General features: G+C 37.3%; 1 protein-coding gene across 3 annotated transcripts in view; it reads right to left on the bottom strand.

Moving 5' to 3' along the window:
- mtss1lb (MTSS I-BAR domain containing 2b) overlaps positions 1-20617 on the bottom strand; it is a 108663-nt gene that overhangs the window by 41249 nt on the left and 46797 nt on the right. The window lies entirely within an intron of this gene.

The raw sequence follows: 20617 nt of genomic DNA, 5'->3' as shown, positions 1-20617 counted from the left end.
TGCTCAGAGCTGCTGCTGCTGCTGCTGTACAGGTGGAGAGCCAACAAGACAAATGTGATGAGAGCTTCACTCTCATGCTATGTACTCAAAGACTTTGCAGCAGAGGTATGGCTTATACAGCATACAGCCTCGAGAATACCATAATCACTGCTGCCACTGAAATGTACACACTGGAAAATTCAGATTAAACAGCAGCCAAATGGGATTTCCTCGAGAGACACTGTTTATCATAGCGGCTTAGACGGGCTAACACAGTAAAATGCTGCAAGTGCAAAGGGAGGAAGGTTGTTATTCCAAATATGTAAGCACCAGATTAATATTTTCATCTAAAATTGGAAAATACACTTTAGGAAAAAAAGGCGGGTTGAATGGTCAACAATTTCAGGATAAATATGGTGCAACGTTTCAGCTACGCCAGAGACAGGGACCACATTGTGGAAGAAAGGAATCTAGCAACTCTGAATTTTATCTAAACTGCTGAAATGTATAATCTACACTTTAGTTGTCAAATTTCGAGATTGCAAATATTGTTCTGAAATTTCTTCTCAGAACTCCAACTTCCTTATATAAAGTAGGGCTGGGCGATATGGCCCTAAAAGAATATCACAATATTTCAGGCTGTTTTTGCGATAACGATATTCTTCACGATATTAGGAAATACTTAAAAAGATATAGAAAATATGATTTTTTTTTTTAGTCTGTATAAATAATTAAAAATCTAAAATCTAGTTTGAAGTGCAAATCTCAATTGTTGCCAAATACAAAAAAATTACTCTTGACTCTTGAGTATGAGCAAATAATAAAAATAACCATTTAGGGGTTCCGGGGGCATATTTTAATGACATTTTGTAAAGGAGAATAAAGGTTCTTGTATGTTTTTTATTTAAGGCGTCTTATTTTGACAGTCTTCTTGTAAATTCTGTGGTGGATTCTCTTAACACACTGTGCTCTTATTTTGAAAGCTGCATGTGTTTAGCGAGAGGGAGTAAGTAGCTTTTTGTGATTAAAACAACTTTAACCACTACATCAAGAAGTAAGAACGTTGCCAATATCATGATATGCATTTCTTTAACCATAAAAAAAATATACCGATATTATTGTGAACGATACGATATGGCACACCCCTAATATAAAGCATACAAAACTCAGCAAAGTTATGTTTTTCCTTCTGGTTCAAATTAAAAAACATGCTACCTGGTCTGATCTTGTTCCTGAGCACCTTTATGGTGATGACGGTAATGTAACTTGTTTATTTTTCACACCAGCCAGCCTGAAGATTCAAACCAGCAACCATCTAATTAAAACAATCACATCCTCACATATGTTACCACATACCCATACACTCACAAACGCCACACACACACACACACACACACACACACATAAACACACTTACACTGTGTGTTGTTCACATCCAGAGAGAAGTGCTCCATTCATAATTAACAAATTCCTCCCTCACGCCTCCTGTTCTACCCGGCAACCATTCATTAAAGCAGAGCCACCCTCCCCCAAATACACACATTCATACACACACATACACACACACACACACACATGCGCACACACACAACCACTTCAAGTTTACACCATGCATGCAGATCAGATGTACAACTGAAGCAGTATTTTGAACTGTGTGTTGACACTGTGATCTAATCCCAAATCGATATCCTTAAACTGACGTGGGGAGAGAAAGAGGGAAGCAAAGTCCAATAACTGATGAAGGAGAGAGAGTGTGATATTTTGTATGGGAGGAAGAGGAATATTGGGAAAGAAATGAGAGAGGAAGAAATGGAGGAGAGATGAGAGAGGATGAAGACGAGAGGGGTCGCCTTGCACATTTTAATGAGCTCACTGCTGGCGAGGGGAACATGGGACTGGAGTTACAGCCAAATGTGTGTGTGTGTGTGTGTGTGTGTGTGTGTGTGTTTGATCTCTACATTTATGATGGTCCTCTTCCTGTTTGTCTGTTATTACCATGCCTCTCAGACTCCATAGGAGATCAACAACTAGATGAGGGGCGGCAGAGAACACACACTACTCACATCTGGAATAGAGCTACTGTGTGTGTGTGTGTGTGTGTGTGTGTGTGTGAGAGAGAGAGAGAGAGAGAGAGAGAGAGAGAGAGAGAGAGAGAGAGAGTCAGTGTTAATTTGCTTCTAATGCTAATCAACATGTTTCCACACTTTGAACTAAAAGAGGCAGTGGCTCAGATGCTCTTGTTGTTTCTTGCAAAATTGCCAAAACAAGTTTGTAAAACTGCATTTTTTAATGTGGATTCAATGCTGTTTTTCTGTACTGTATATCTATGAGTGTTAGCTGTTCACATACTGTAAAGGGGTAAAGTTTTAAGAATAAAAAATTAATAAAAAATATGAATGCATTTTCCCAAAAAGGAATAAAAAACAAAGGTAGAGAGAAGACAGGTAAAAGAGACTACCAAAGAAATGAGAGGCTGACAAATAAAAAAAAAACCAGAAACATTCCAATGTATTATTAAAAAACTAGCTTCTATCATTAAGTTTTGCTAATTAAAGTTAGTAATAAAAGCTTACATTTAAAGCAGCTTCCCTATTCAGTATGTTTGCACTGGGAAACAGATGTAAAAGTCAAATTCAAGGAAGAAGAGCAGAACCTTATATTGTAATATTATTATTACAGCACAAAAATACATATTGTTTTGGTTATTAGAGTTTTTTCCACTTAATGACAATATTCTGTCTGCCTGTCTGCAGTCAGTCTGTCCCACAGAGAGATGGAGAGAGAAATATATTCCTGAGAAATACGACTTCCTCTCCCCCTCACTCGCTCTCCCTTTCCTGCTTTTGATCTGCTTCCTGTCTGCAAAGTTCAGAGTGAAAATACACGTGTGTGTGTGTGTGTGTGTGTGTGTGTGTGTGTGTGTGTGTGTGTTTGTGAGAAGGACCCATGTATCAGTTGTAATACACAGTCGCCCAATAAGTTGGAATAATTTTGTTTTTGGACACAATCCTCTGTTAATTGTGGTTTCATTTTCATTGTGATATGTTTGGAAGAGATTGATAAATAACATTTTGAGTAGATAAACACCTTGTCTGTCAAGAATAAATCACATCGTCACAATCATTCATGGACAAAGGTAAAAAATATTTTATTCCAACTTCATGAGCAACCATGCATATGCAACAATTAGGCTATTTTTGTTCACCTGAGTTCAACTTTTAGCACCAGCCATGATGATGACATTCCTGAAATGTAACAATGACATGTGAGAAGCTGTGTGTGTGTGTGTGTGTGTGTAGAGTAACGAGTGTCAGTAAATATTTGTGACACATATGTTTCTGTTCAAAGCCCTCATGTTTGATCACAGACCATGGGAAGTGTTCGTCTGCCCAGTGAATGGCAAAGTAACAGTTCTTCCTCGTCACCTAGCAACTGACTTAACTGACAGGTTTGTTACGGTTTCCATGACAGCGCAGATCTTGGCCTGTTGCTAAGGTGAGAATGAGAATGTTTGTTGCTAAGGTCAAATTGTCTGCTGCTTCGGAAACGAATGTCTGAACCTTACTGCAAGAGAGAGGAAGAGAGAGAGAGAGAGAGAGAGAGAGAGAGAGAGGAAGAGAGAGAGAGAGAGAGAGAGAGAGAGAGAGAGAGAGAGAGAGGGAATACCACACACACACACACACACACACACACATACAGTAACCTCACTGTGAAAACCGGAAGAGGGTTTAGAGCAGAGAGTGGGAATGGGAACAGATAAACTAACACACACACACACACACACACACACACACACAGAGATCAAAAAACAAAATGAAGAAACATGACACATTTCTATTAGTTTTTAAGCTTAAAAGTTAAAGTTTTTTTCTCTATCAAATATTTCTGCAATATTCCTTTCAGCCCAGAAGCAGGCCTGCTGAGGACCAGCCACGTCTCATCTTGTTCCTATCGTGGAGTGATTACAGGTACTTCAGGATTACAGTTACTATGATAAACATATATGTGCTGTCATATACTGTTGCAGAGAATATCAATGAGTCTCTTTAAACAGTCTGCTCTCTAATGATAACATACCAAACCCCTCTCTCTCTCTCTTTCTGCCTGGGGCATCTGTGGCCTTCCCACCAGTGCATCTCCATGGCAACTATTATCTATAATCTTGCAGAGGGATTCGTCAGCCTCTGTCTCTCCATTTGCTGCGCAATGCAAGAAAACATGCAACTGCCAAAGTGAATGATAGTGATGACTAGATGCACATTTGACTTAGACAGATACACTCACCGGCCCTTTATGGTGTCTAGTCACCTTTTGTTATGTTATACCAGGTGATAGAAAAAAAATAAAAAATTGTCATATGTTAGAAATACTGGGACAGCTCACGACTGGATGGACAAACACGCATGGGGACAAGCATTCAAGCACTCAAATTTTAAATTTATTTTTATGAAATTACCTTACAGCAGAGGGGGGCGATTTGTTGGAATGTACACTATAGGGCTGAACTAATCAGAAATAATGCATTATTTATGTGAGCATGAATGCAGCCTACTGTTTAGGCATCTGCCTTGTCACGCTGTTAAACCGTAAGTCATGGTCACACTAGCACCAGTCTGTAAATAGTCCGTCTGTCTCTTACCACTGAAAAAATTCGAAAATCTGTTGCCCTTTCTTCTGACTCTGGTTCACCTTTATTCACAATAAACTGTGAAGTTGTACAGTCAACCAAAAAAAAGTGATTTGGAAATGAATGTTCTGTCTTTTATTATATTACACCACCAGAATACAAACTGCAGCATTGCTGTTATACACTAAAGACTTTGATTCCTCTGCACAATATTTATTGCACACATCGTAACCATGAAATTACATCATTTTTGGGGGCTGATGTGTCTCTGAGGCATAACATAAATTTAACAGTCACCAATAAATGCAAAGAAAAACTTTCAAAGTACTTTTTTACCCAAGATCCTTGATCCATTGATATTCATATTAATATCCATTTTTGCGAGTTTACAATATTTGATGAAGCACATAGTCTATTTTTGGCATAATACATAAAATAAACATGCAATCCCAATATAAATCTATTGTTTTTTTTTGTTTTTTTCTTACAAACTTATTGGGACATTGTACAGCTGAAAGATCAACTTACTGGACAAAAACTTGTACTGGTGACACTGTTTCTATACTGTTCCAAACCTAGTTTGTCATTTATCTACTCCAGCCTCTTGTTATTTATTGGCTGACATATACATAAATACCAATACACATGTATTTGCAATAAGCTAATATTGTCTGACGTGTCAGCCTGACAGATTAATTGATCTAGCTCTATAATGAACATAGACTAAACTGTCAAATATAAACACAAGCTGTGAGCCAGAGTCAGCTAAAAGCATGAACTGTGTAACCTTAATGAGCAGCAGCTCCTCTAAATTTTAGTAGTCTACTTCCAAAAACAAACACCTGTCTGCTGCTCTCATTAACTTAGACAGCATCTGTTGTGTTGGCTGGAAGGTGTGAAAACAAAGTAAGAAGGTAAACTCATATGTTTAATTAAAAGGACAGTTTATGACGATATGTCATAACGTACTCTATGCATGTAGCTTGTACATAGCAGCCATTCAGAATATATAAACATGAATTTTTAAACAGTTTTAAATGTTGTGAAACATAAGCACTTTGTTAGGTTTAGGATGAGCATGGTTCAGGTTAAAACAAGTAAAATCTGCTTTTTATGTAATTCATGTGATACACATTTGTATGTTTTAGACATATATTAGACATATTGAGGAAAATGTAGCTTGCAGCCTAGTTTCCAAAACTCAAAAGTTGACTTTATTCTTGACATTTCAACTTTTTTCCTCAACATTGTATTTCAACTTTATTGTCGTCAATTCGACTTTTTTTTTTTTTAAATCAAACTGCATAATGAAAAACATTTTTCCTCTTCTCGTATTTTTTTTTCTCCTACCAGGCCCTAATCCTCCTCCATACAGTTATGCAGTATGTGTTAAAAAACATGTCAGTTTTCCCACAAACTTTATGACCAATGCAGGTTGATATGCCCCAATGGAAATAGATTCACTGACTGATACTATTTTTTAAACTAAATACTGGCTATAAGGCAGCGTTTAGAAGTAGATTGAAGTGAAATAGAATTGGAAAAACACTGTTAAATACAGGAAGAGGAAAAGGGCCCAGTCGTTGATACGAGGAGGAAGAGGAACATGGAGTCAGGGATGACGATGCTTTTGTGTCTCGGGTGGCATAACAAGGAGGGACTGTTAATGCCAGAGCAGGTGAGGCTGTGGTTGCCACGGTTACAGACGTCTGCAGCAACCGCCCCTCTGTTCCTGTGACACCAGCATCTCTGCGGTGACACAGCAACAATAGGAGGACGGCAGCGAGTTAGGCCGAAAGAAAGACATGCAGGAGAGAGACAAAGAGGGGCAAAAAGGAGGTGATGAGGACGCAGATTAAAGAGGGGAAGACAGGCAGAGGCAGCAAAGAGAGAGAGAGAGAGACTGCAGTAGTAGCAGCGCCAGATTAAGCAGAATAATTCATGAGGCCTCGATTCTCGTCTCACTATGAAACCAAGTCAGAGATTGTGCTTCCCAGACAACCAGGCAGCCAGTCGTCCCGGCCAAAACAAGCCATCAGTCTCCAATACAACAGCATGTACACACTGAAGTGTATTCCAGGGTAAATCCTGTGCAGCGAACCTCAAATACCGCATGCTGCAGGAATGCATTACAGCATGATATGTTATACTTAAGCAATAAGCCACAAGAGGCCGTGGTTTGGAAGGATTTTGATTGAGGAGAAAATGAGTGGTAGCAGTGTAAAGGCTTGTTAGGTTTATTAATCAATAACTTAACAATGTGGTGAGCAAGTCATATTGTGAGGGATGATACTTGGTAGCGGCATAATGATGTGATGATATACACTGTCAAAAATGTTTGTAGAAATAACAGTAAAACTCTGTCAAATACATCAGAAATGGGGCGTAAAATTAAAAATTGTACATCACCGTATTAGAAACTTTTAATTACCGTAAATCAAAGAATAGCACAAAACGTTTACTTTTTTCTGTCATAAACTGGAAGAAACACATTTTCATGCAAAATTTATGGAGAAATACCATGATGTGTGATTGAATGACACAATTACCCTAAAAATAACAGGAATATTCAGTCTAAATTACAGTTTTTGCTGATATTTGCATTCAAATTTAGAATAGAAAATCCACTCACTGTAATTTTTACGGTGAAGTTCTGGCAACCACAGCTGCCGGTATTTTACCGTAAATTAAACAGATTATTTTTACAGTGTACAAGGTAATAATATAAGCAGCTTTGTCCAATCAGAATTTAGAAAAGGGACATCTTGTAATACTCAAGTCCAGTTTACACAGCTACCCTGAGCCACGTCTCCTCACATGACGGCTTCACAAGACTATAGCGGCTGACTTGTGTGTTGTTACAGCCAGTGCATCAATTTTAAATGAGTTCATGGTGAGTCTGTTTACCTGTCTGCCTTCTGCTGAGATCAGAGGCAGGAGGAGTACACGTTTCACAAGTAATAAGGTCAGGGAATGCTCAAAAGAAATGTACAAGATTTAAATGAGGGGTTTCCTCTGTTGAGCTTTATCAGCAACCAGTAGGAACACATCAACAAACCTCACCAGATTAATGGACTGTAAAAGGATGTTTTTGATGTTTTTGATGTTTTCGATTCGTTTTATTTGTTGGTTTGTAGGGTTGTCAGTAGAAGCAAACCAAGCAAATGTTACATTTTGCAGTTACTACTTTAAATCCCTTTAAACCTCCCATTGCATTGCCCCATTTTGGCCCCCCATCTATAGGCAGTATTACAGCTGGATACTATTCATCAGGGTAGTCTGTTATCTATCTACCGACATACAGCGGGCCTCAATCTTTGCTTTGGCTCCCATTGTTTTAAGATCACCACTGCCGGTTTGTTTGTCTGTTTGTCAGCATGATTATGGAAAAGCTAGCACCCCGATTTTCCTGAACTTGGTAGAAGGGTAAAACATGGACCAAAGAAGAACCCGTTATATTTTGGAGTGTATACACAAATTCCTGTTCACTTTTGTTAACATTGCAAGATATAACATATTCAATTCAATTCAATTCAACTTTATTTATAGAGCGCATTTCATGCACAAGGCAGACTCAATGTGCTTCACAATGGATATACATAAGTACAGTTAAAAATCAAAACAAAACAACAGAAAACAAACAAACAAAAACAAACTAAATTAGAAAAAATCAATTACAAATTAATTGAAGAGTGCAGGTAGACAAGCTATGTCATATTCACCACATACACATTTACTTACTCACACATGTGCACCCACTCCCACAACCACACATGCACACACGCATGCACACAGTTCAACCGCATTTTTTAAAATATTTTTTTAATAATTTTTTTAAATATTTTTTTAATAATTTTTTTAAATAATTTTTTAAAAATATTTTTTAATATATTTTTTTTATAATTTTTCTTTAATCATTTTTTTTACATTTTTTTTATAATATTTTTTTAATTATTTTTTTAATATATTTTTTTATAATATATATATTTTTTACAGGTTAGAAGGAGAGGATGAAGTCTTCTATGTCTTCTCATCATTTATAGTTGGTGCATGCTTATTTTTTTTAGATAAAAACGAATACCTGTAATGCCAGACTGAAAGCTTGCAGGGATCAATGCAATCTGCCAAGTTGTTACTAATGTTTACTTCATCTGTGTTTTGTTGATGACAGATGGAGGTGGGGGATATGGTGAAAATCTTCTATCACAATATATATTAATTTATATCTGAATAATGGTCTGTATCACAATACAGTAATTGCTCTGTAAATGGTTAAAAAACAACACACTGTACTTTAAAACATTTGATTGTTATCTTTTATTTTGAGTTTAGTTTTTAGGCTACAAACAATAACAACAACTGCCTCACATAAGACAACACTTAGGTTAAAAATAAAGATTGCAAAAGTAAAACTAAAATAGAAGCTAAAATATTTAAAGCTTCAGCATAACAGGAACCTCAAGTTGTCTTGTCACTCAGAAATTCTTCCAGTCGACAGAAATTGGCATTCACACATACACACACACACACACACACACACACACAACAACATGCCAGCTATGACCTTTGACCTCCTCCCTGGACCCATGACATCAAGAAGGTCGTGGCGAGGTCACTTCCTGTCAAAACACATCTCTCCACCCCAACTGCTGTTGCCATGGTGACAGGAGGGAAAGATTGCCAATGACAGCTGAAGTGACGCACACTCTCGAGGCTAAAGAGGTGATAACAAAATAAGCTTGAACTTGAGTTTTTTTTTTTTATTCACATAATTCTTAGTGAATTTTAATATGATCTTTCTTTAAAAAAGCGAGTGTTCGTTGTTTTACCCCCTTTTCTGTCTCATTTTCCTAAGAGGGACATGTGAAATTCTGTCATCTTCCTCCAGAAAGGACAAGTTTTTGTCACATTTTGCGCTGTTTTTTTTTTAGAAATAAGTATTGCTGCTGCTTATCAGCAACTAGTTTCAGCAGCCCATCAGGCTGGAGAGTGTGACCCAGATGAGGGTCCACTGTGATGAACCTGAACAATCGCTGTTCTGGTTCAGTCTGGTTGATTTCCACGGCCAGTCAGTTCCGTCCTCAGTTGCCTCAAACAGCGCACGACAAGATTTATGGCACACTGACTCATTGATTTCACACATTAACACACATTAAAAAAAAACAGACGATAGGAGTTGAATATTCACATTTCTCTTGGTGATGCCATCTGATGTCTAGACTAAAGAAACAGAACATCCATACTGAACTGAAAGTGTCTGTCTAAACTGTTTTTTAAGATAACTCAGCTGCTATTCTCAGAGAAATTCTAATTTGCAGATTTAAATAAAACTTATCTATAAAAACTGCACTGTAAAAAGTGTTTGTAGAAATTACAGTAAAATGCTGTCAAATTGTATGAGAAATACGGCCTGAAATAAAAAAAATTGCATATCACCATAATAGACACTTTTAATTACTGTCACAGAATAGAACAAAACTTTTGAAAAACACACAGTTTTACTGTAAAAATATTTTTAAAAATCATGTAAAATGAATGGAGAAATACCATATTGTCTCAAGGACACAATTACCTTAAAATAAACGGACTACTCAGTCTAAATTACAGTTTTTGCTGATATTTACATTAAAATTTTCAGTAGAAAACCCACTCACTGTAATTTTTACGGTAAAATTCTGGCAACCACAGCTGCCGGTATTTTACCGTAAATTTAACAGATTATTTTTGACAGTGTGTAATGAAACTAAACCTGAATATTAAAACATGTAATGTAAGTGTTTAAATATATGACAACATGATGGGATATTAAAAAGTGAGAAACCTCATAAGAATCCTTTAAGAGCTAAAAAATAAGTAGTCTCATTGTACAGTTGTTTAAACAGAAGTGATTATAGTTTATTCAGCCCTGATTATCTACTATTAAGGCCTCAGAGTACTCAAATTACTCTTTATGATAATTAGCACCTCAAGCTTTTTCTTCATGCACTCTGCAATCAGGTATTCTAAAAATTATACTTTCTTTCATTTTGTTTTTGAATTGGGGGAAAAAAAAGATCTTGTATTGTATGTTTGATATTATCTCTCTATTTTAAAATCCTGACAGCACAAGCTACATTTATATTGTGGTAAAAGTAAAAATCATTGCTCTCATCATCAGCTGATATTGGCCTTTAACACTTTGTAGCAGTGATGTTACACATCCTACTGATTGCCAGAAATAAATGGCACATTATAACACAGCTTGTGCAATTTATAACATCCAGCAGGAAAAGCCTAACCTCTAATCACTACTGATTAAGCTTGATGGCCTGGAAGTGTTATTAGAAATCACATCATCTCAAACTGTAGATTCATCCTGGTGCTGTCCATCCAGCCTGCCAGAGCTCAAACTGAACCAGTGGACAGACAGAGAATATAGATTCAGTCTCTCATGGAAAGTGGGCCTGTTACACACTGACAGCACACCACTATTGGTGATATGGAGTCACAGGAAGTCAAGACAAAATCAGGGGAGAGGCCTAGATAAGTATTTTATACTTCAGCCTACTCCCTTTTTTTTCGAACAAAAATTATATCAGGAAATGCATATTGAATATTAAGTTAACTGGTTCTTATTTGAATTGAATTGAATTTATTTTATTTGATAGGGACAATGCAGTTAGCATAGATACAGGACATGCATCTGATGTGCTGCATACAGAGATATAGCTTCAGCTAATTTTCAACTCCCGTCCCTAGTTTCTATCTTATTACTTAGACGAGGCAGATGCATGTATATGTATAGGGTTATATATACTGTATGTGTGTAAATGTTTATATGTTTATGTACATCTGTTTAATGGTGCCTATGTGCACTGTAAAAAATGTTTGTAGAAATTACAGTAAAACACTGTCAAATTGCATCAGAAACAGGTCGTAAAATTAAATATTGTTTTCACCGTGGTAGATATTTTTAATTACTGTAAATCAAAGAATAGCATAAAACTGTAGAAAACACACAGTTGTACTGTAAAAATATAAAATTTTCATATACAATTAATGGAGAAATACCATGATGACACAATTATCCTAAAAGTAATGGGATTATTCAGTATAAATTGCAGTTTTGCTGATATTTACATTTAAATTTAGCGTAAAACCTCACTGTATTTTTTACGGTGAAGTTCTGGCAACCACAGCTGCCGGTATTTTACCGTAAATGAAACAGAATTTTTTTTACAGTGTGAGTATTTGTATGAATATGTATATGCATCTAGCCTACGCTGTTGTAGTTTATGTTGTTTTGGGGGTTTTTTCGGTTCGAAAAGAAAAATTAATAAAATGAAAAAAATGAAAAATAACATGAACTGTGTAAGGCAATCCAATGCAACAGTCCTGCAACAAATGTTTATCTTCTTAACTTTACCTTTGTGCTTTTATGTTATAATGTAATATTTTTCTTGCCATTATGCCAGACAGACATTCCTATGTGTATTCACAATGTCTTATACAGAAAATGTTCTAAGTATGAAATGTGCAATAAAAAAGTATAATATAAATACTGTTTTCTTTATTATCAACATATGCATTGTGTGGTATATTGTAATATAATGCACATATGTTACATACTGATTTGTAATTATCTTTATTCTATAATTTATCTATTTAATACAGTAGATATTTGTATTACAGAATAGGAGCAACTGTAATGTAACCTTATTTCCTCCAAGGATCTTGTATGTTAAGCTAAAAGTCACCTTAAAGACGGGAAAGCCAAAGTGCCTCTGTGTTGGGCAGAAAGAGGTCAAGAGCCAGAAGCGAGGTGGAGACACCTGACGTTATGTGTGTGCAGTGTTGTTTCAAACGTTAAACTCTGCCTCTATGTTAGCTCTATGTCTTAGTTTCTGTCTTGCTCCCCCTTTCCTCTCTTTCTCTCTAATACTCACAGATTCCTGTCTCAAGGAGAGATGTGTTGCTTTCCTGTCATATGGGAATAACCATCCAAACAACTTGACAGCTCAAAGAACCGACTAGAAAGTCTCAGAAGAGCCATAAAACAGCATAATAGCAGCTTTCTTTATACTCTGTTTGTACAGTAGTTATTTTTTCCCTCACATACAGCTTAACTTACATCTGGTTTTTAACATCACAAATGCCAACGGTCATTTCAGTGTTAACCACAAATAAAAATACAGAGTATTTTTTTCCTGCTCTGACATTTTAAGAGCTGATACAATTATATAACACAAAAGGTACACTGCAAAAAAAGAAAAGTTGGGTGAACTCAAAATTTCAAGGCAACAAACTTCGATAAAATTTTAAGTTGGACAGTTAAACTAAATATTTTAAGTTTTGTTTTTGAGTTTGCTCAATTCTGAATTCAGATTTTTGTCAACTCAATGGTAAGTTGTACTAACTTACAATTTTACATTGTAATAACTTTTAATCCTTACTTCTGCTAACTTCTGCAATGTGCTGAATTGACACGATTGTGATGCCGCTATGAATGTCAGCTAATGTTGCAACCACAATTTTGAGTTAGCATTGACACGCTAATTGCTACTCTTGTAGCTGTAACAAGCAGCGCCGCTAGCATCAGTTAGCTGCTAGCATCAGTTAGCCGCTAGCATCAGTTAGCCGCTAGCTTTCGCTAATCACCGAATTTCACAACAAAGAAATAAGAGTTATCAGAACTATTGTCCCTTGTTGTGAACCCCAACTTAAAGATATAAGTAACAACAACTCACAAACTTGTTTTTGAGCAGACAACTGGCTTCCTTTGTTGTGCTAACTTACATTATTGTCCTAAATGTCAATAACTTATATTTCCAAGTTTTACCAACTTAAATCACTGTTTTAGGCCAAAAAATACAAATTGGCTTTTCTGCAGTGTACATGTTTTGTTTTTCTGCTTTTGAATGAATTTAACTTTCATCTCTGTTTGATTGGGGTCTATCACCAAATTCTGATATCATGAACTTCTGACGTGAATACAACACAACAAGAAAACATCAGCGCTCCAGGAGAGCAGAGAGCAGTTGGCAAACTGAACATCATAGAGGAAGCCCACTGGCAGACTACTTCCTTACATGCACAGATGTACACACTAATACTCAGGGCCTTGGACCCATTAGGATCCTGTAGAACAGTGAGTGTGCTGGTGTAATGGTTTAGAGTGGAGTCAGCTGGGCCTGGGAAAGCATGCACATTCTCTGGCTTTGATTACAGAGGCTTTAAATCTTTCTTGCACACATACACACTAACATACCCATACAAAGACACACACGAATATACAAAGTGAAACACAGACACACACTTTTTCCCCCAGAGACCACGGCCCAGCTGAACTATAGGCCTTCAGACAGGGCGTATTTACTCAAAAATGGGGGGTTGCTGGCAAAGGACAGTTTCTGCTGCTAAAAATAGCAACACAGAAAGTGAAACCACCGGGCCAGATTGCACTGACATTACACAAGAAACTGTGGAAAATGTAAAAAGAGAAAGAAGAAAAAAATACAAGAAAGCATGTAAAGTTCAGATGGACTTAAAAGGCTCTCATTTGGATATCTCCCTATACAAAGGGAGAGTGTGTTGTAAAGCAGAGAGTGAGTTGATAGGTAAAGAAGTGTAGTATATAAACAATGATGGCCTGATCTTACCTGTTGTAGCCACTAATCATATGCTACTACTTGAATAAAAGACTAGGAAGCTGGGAGGTGAAGGATTTTTTGCCTCTGCTTTTCATACATTCATAGAATGTTACAATAAACTTTGACGAACTAAAAAAACACATTTTGAAAGAATAAAAATTATAAGACAAAAACACTTGTGACCAGACAATCACAAGACAGCCATGGCCTAAAGCATGCCCTGCTTTATTGTCTATTTTTCTTTAATTGAGACTGTTATTTTGAAAAATGTACATCATGTTAACCCTTTATCGGGCGAGGAACTATATTTGGTGACTTCAGCGGATATCCAAAATGGGGTCCCCATGTCTCTCTGTGAGGTCATAGAACCACAAGGATTTCGAGAAAAAAGTTGCAAATTTAATAGATTAAAGTGGCAAATCTACAAGAAAAAAAGTTGCAGATTGAAGAGATTTAAAGTGGCAAATCTGTGCGAAAAAAGTCACAGATTTAAGAGGGATTTCTCGCAGATTCACCACTTTAAATCTCATAAATCTGCGCATTTTTTCTTGTAGATTTGCAACTTTATTCTCGTAAGCTTTTTTCTCAAAATATTACCCCCCTCCCCCGGATCCGTATGTTTTTTTTACACATTCTGACAGTATGTAATATCCTCTAATATTCTCAAGGGTTGAAATTTGGAATTTGCAAGTATTTCAATGAGTGCCCCATTAAGGGTTAAAAGTATAATAGTATAAAAGTATAATTTAAGAGGAAAATGTTTGCTGGGGTGATAAGCCAAGTCCAGTCTTTTTCACACTAATATATAATTGGACTTCTTTTGCAACCGGTGGAGTCGCCCCCTGCTGGCCTTTAGAGAGAATGCAGGATTAAGGCATTTCTGTATTGGCTTCACTTTTCAGGCCTGGAGGTTAACACACTGATTTAGCTAAATGTTTAAGCCCCAAAAACTACAAACAAGTTGTAGTAAAAGTTTATCAGACACGTCAAAAATATAACTGAATATGTCGATATAATCAGTGGTGTTTTTAGGTGATATGAAATGGTGGAGTAACAACTGCTGGCACTAAAACACACAAAAACACACACACACACAGTTTGAAATAATGCTCTATTTCGCCTCGAACACAGTTGATACAGATAATGGGCAAGCAACCACCTGAAGTGTTTTTGAGCAAGACACTTGAGACTCTTCCAGCTCCATAATCTTCCTAATGCATTCAAAACAGCTTAATCTGTATCATGGAAAAGCAATATCACCACCTGATATTGACCCATGTATTGTCTCTCATCAATATATATGGTGAAGTTTGAATTTCAGATGGAGGTCTAATATCAGTCCTTCATCATTATATCATCTTATTCAGTTGTTAGAATACATCCAGACCTGAACATATTACCAATTGATTGTAATTTGGTAAGAACAGCTATTCTCAACCTTGGGGTCCCGACCCCAATTAGGGTCGCGAGATGATTTCTGTGAGTCGCCAAGTCATTTTGGAAGTCAGCTCTCTCTCCACTGTGTTAAAGTGTTCATGTGTTTTAGTCTTTTGTGGTCAATTTGTGCCTTTTTTTTGGTAATTTGTGTCTTTTTTTGGTAATTTTGTTTCTTTTTTGGTCATTTTATGTCTTTTTTGGTCATTTTTTGTCTTTTTTGGTCATTTTGTGTCTTTTTTTTAGTAATTTTGTGTCTTTTTTTGATCATTTTGATTCTTTTTTGGGTGATCTAAACTGTGAGATTCTGTTCAGTGAGCGGGGGTTGCAGACAACATGCATGTTAAATTGGGGGTCTCGACTCAAAAAGGTTGAGAACTACTGGGTAAGAAGACTGAACAGTAAACAGAGCCACTGTTTGATGCCAGTGTAGGCGGCGGTGCTCCTCTCAGTACCGTCTGTGGAGCGTCTGATTTTCTGCACTGTCTGGACTTCCAAACCTCCCGGGGCTACATGATCTATACGAGCTCTCACTGCTCTGGCAAATACTCAGAAAGCCTTTCTGTGTTACATTCAAGTGAAAACTTATATCAGTAACATATTTCTGTCACTCTTTTGCTGTGTGTTTGTGTGTATTCTCTAATATCACATGTTGAGATGGTCAGCTGTGCAATACGGTAGCCTCTGGGCAATCCACTCACTTTACACTTGCAACAGTTCAATACAGATTCAACATTCATGCACAAAGAAGAGAGGGTTATGTCTGGAGACAAGTCAAATATTCTTGTGCATACACTGTTGAAACATCTGTCAAATGAGTCATGCAATCTAGTCCAGAGTCTTGTTTTTTCCTTAAAATAACAACAAAAAAGTTGCCAGTAGGGTGAGATAATTTGACTTGTTCATTGCTCACTTTTCCCATTGAAAATCTCCAAAAATGGTCTTAAAAGTGGCAATGTGTAATTCATGGCCACATGCTCCAAAAAAATAGGGGGCAGCACTTCTATCTGTGCAAAAACTGCATGATTTTCTAAATACAGCCATGAAATTATTGTGGATTGTGTACAGTTAGATACACATAATGGAGGCCTGATTGCACAAAACCACACATAAATTAGCTTAGCTGTAGAGCTAGCAGGCTGCATCATAGCTTAGGATAAACAGTACGAGTAAAATCCACCTAGATGGAACTAGACAGAATCTCAGTTCAGGTGTCGGTATGAATTCTAAGATTTAAAAATCTGGCCAAATCTTACACGTTGCATCTTGACACAAGGAATATCTCTGATTGTAGAAGAACTCCCGCAATTTGGCACATATCTTCAACAAACGGCAAACTTTCACCCAGGAGAAACAAAAGTACAAACAAAAGTAAATTACTTCTTATGTAACTTCAGTTTTTTAGGCAACTTCTGTGGCTCACGTCACCGTCGCAACTACATAGTTTATGTACATTTGTTTACTGTTTAAACTATCTTTTATAATGCTTAACCAGGTGTTTTGCCCTAAATCTAGGTCAGTGGTTTAGTAGCCTAAATTCACAGAAACTATAAAAATGATGAATAATGATGCATGTGCTATTTTTAGAACACTCAGCTGCGAAACACTCATTTTCACAAACGCTCATATGTGTTGTTATGGGTGCTATAGACAAATGGTCTATTCTGTCGTTTAGGTTGGAGATCTTGTTGGTTGGAACTATGATACATGTTGCTCCCAAGCATCCTCTGAGTTGATCAAAAACAACCTGATATGTCCATCCCTGGACAGAGTTTAACCTGGAATCATACTCTCTTGTCAGGTGATGTTTTATTGAGCAAAACAAGAAATACACATGGAGGTTAGGTGTAGAACTTTCCAGCAGGTGTCTCACTTTTTGGTTTTGGTTTCATTTACTTACTAGTCAGGACTGGTACGCCTTGCCGGAGAGTAGCTGCAGACTAGCATGGTTGATGTTTAAATATCATATGAATGAGTGTATAATTTCATTCATTAACTCTGGGTTTTGTGTTTATGTTTGCATTAAAGGTTTACAACCTAATCAACGTCACTGTCACTGTTTACTTTTCTAATTAACGTCGCCACTAATAAGCTAACTAGCGGTAGGCTATCATAGTGTAACAGCTACCCAGTGTGTGGATGCTTATTGTGTACGTTGAGATAATAAAAATCATAAAAGTGACTGGAGTTGTATCCGCCGTACCTGTCCCGATAACCCTTCCAGAGGGGAGTTTATTAAACTATAGAAGATAGATTAGTAAAAATCTGGACATTAGGGGTCAAGAAATCAACCATGGAGGTGGTAAAGTGAAGCTTTTTTCTTTCTCAAGGACACTTTCAAGGTTGACACTCAGGAAAGTGATTTCTTTGATCTTTGAACTATTCAATGCATAGGATTCTTTCTGCTAAGTTCTTCAGTCAAGTCAACTATTTCTTAACACGCACTCCAAGAGAAGATCAAGTAGGAAACTCTCTCCCACACACACAAAGCCCTCAGGGCGACTTCTCGTCATGGCTTCCTTACACGTTATTTTGCATGTAGAGCACATCCAGAGGCCTGGAAACATGACTAACATACAAGATCATGCCCTGCGTGGAAAGGTGTTTGGAATTCACTGCTCATCCACACTTCATGTACCCAATTACACACTGCTGCACAGAGCACACATGCTCCCCACACATCTCCTGAAACACAGCTTCACATATGCTTTATGTGCATGTGCAATATGAACACACACTCTCACACAGGCTTAATTATACTCACATGTTAACATGCACAAAGGCAACCATGCGTTCTACAGATAGTATCGACTGTAACATGCAGCATGCCATCTGCATGGTTGCATCATATGAGCTGCTTCAGGGCAACAGGGGTTGTGTGTGTGCCTGGGTGTGTCTGGATAGCAGAAAGAGGATTATACACACACACACACACAAGCTTATGAATGCATATTAACCCTTATTGTAATTATAATGCCTGTTTAATCTCAGACTAATACATCCCTCCGTGTCTGACAAAACATTACACATATGATTTAAACTAACGATTACACCAGCCACCATACATTGTAATCCCCTTGCACAGTCTTCATAGTGGATTTTATCATGTGGCTTTTGACGATTATGGTTGTTATGATGCAGCTTTTCAGGCCCAGTCTTTTTGAAATAAATATGAAATAAATATGCATATAAGTGGTTTACATATAGCGTATATAGCAGCATCACCAGCAAGAGCTGTGCTGTCAGACACAGTTAGGCTCGGCTGTGCTGAGTCACACACTGCAGTGGACTAAATATAGCATTGTGGGTAATGTAGTCTGGGCATCATGTATGCTCCCCTGCCTCTCTGCACACTCCTGACCCCCAAAAGCCTCACGCAGAACCGGATTGGAGGAAAATGAGCAGATTGTGAGAACGGTGGGTCACGACTCACTCGCTCTACAGCAACAGAGATTTTTACAGACATAAACCCTCTCTCTCCGTCTCTGTCTTTCTCTCTCGTTAACTCTCTCTCACACACACACACACACACATGGTCAGGAGGTGACAGTGTGTCCCTGAGAACACTTTAGCTTTGAGCAGACTGGCTGGCAGGAGGTCAGGTAGCTGTGGGAAATGCTGTTCTGTTACTGCTAATGTCTCTCTCTAACAATGCGTCCATGCAGTTTCCACTGACTTGCAAAAGGACTGTTGACATACCAAAACAAATATTGTGTAACTTAGGAGTGTTCCCATCAGCTGGTAGAAGTGAATAAACAAGCTTCTTGTGCAGATTTCAAAGCTGTCAGAGACCACACCAAAATATACAATGTCTATATTAGAATTGTTTGATAAAACATATCAAATCCACTTAAATGTACAACAATGAAACAAACTCTCAGTTTATTACTGATGCCTCTTTATGACCTAAATAAGCAAACAAGACAATCAGCGAGAAGACTGATTATTTTTATATGGTAATGATTCCTCACAGAACCACTGGGTTAGATTCCGACAAAATCAGACGAAAGGTTTTACAGAACTTTCTGCAGCTCAGACTGCCATTTTATTTCAAGCCGCTATATTAGCGCCTCTGTGATATTTCACCTTGAATCTGAACGTCCCAGAGGCATGATGGGGGACCAAGTGATCCTGGTTCTGTACCGCCTTCGGACATAGTAACAGAGGAGTTAACCCTTTATAGGACACTCATTGAAATACTTGCAAATTCCAAATTTCAACCCTAGAGAATATTGGAGGATATTACATACTGCCAGAATGTGCAAAAAAAAAATATGAAAATAATATTTTGAGAAAAAGGTTTATGAGATTAAAGTGGCAAATCTACGAGAAAAAAATGTGTAGATTTATGAGATTTAAAGTGGTGAATCTGGGAGAAAAAAAGCCGCTTTTTTCCCACTTTTTTCTCGGAAATCTGTGACTTTTTTCGCACAGATTTGCCACTTTAAATCTCTTAAATATGCAACTTTTTTTCTTGTAGGTTTGCCACTTTAATCTAATAAATTTGCAACTTTTTTTCTTGTAGATTTGCCACTTTAAATCTCTTAAATATGCAACTTTTTTTCTTGTAGATTTGCCACTTTAATCTAATAAATTTGCAACTTTTTTCTCGAAATATTACCTGAAGTTACCAAATATCGTTCTTTGCCTGATAAAGGGTTACAATGGCAAGACTGTTTGAGGCGGGATCAATGTGAACCAGCTGAGTTGGCAAGATGAAAAATATATGACATACGTCATTTGTGCGACCATCACCTGGGTAATAAGCAAGGAAGTGGGCGGCATCATCAGAAACACGCCTCTCACTTGAGTCTGACAGTAATCAAATCATGTTAGGCAAAATGCAGAACAACTTTGGTTAAGTGTGTAGAATTTCTACCCTGCACGAGACACAGTCGTTCTTCCACCATTATTGTTTTGAATGCACCCACTCAGTGGCGGTTCTAGA

The sequence above is a fragment of the Centropristis striata genome, chromosome 2, assembly GCF_030273125.1.
Source record: "Centropristis striata isolate RG_2023a ecotype Rhode Island chromosome 2, C.striata_1.0, whole genome shotgun sequence".
Lineage (NCBI taxonomy): Eukaryota > Metazoa > Chordata > Actinopteri > Perciformes > Serranidae > Centropristis > Centropristis striata.
This window is presented reverse-complemented; position numbering and strand designations above follow the sequence as displayed.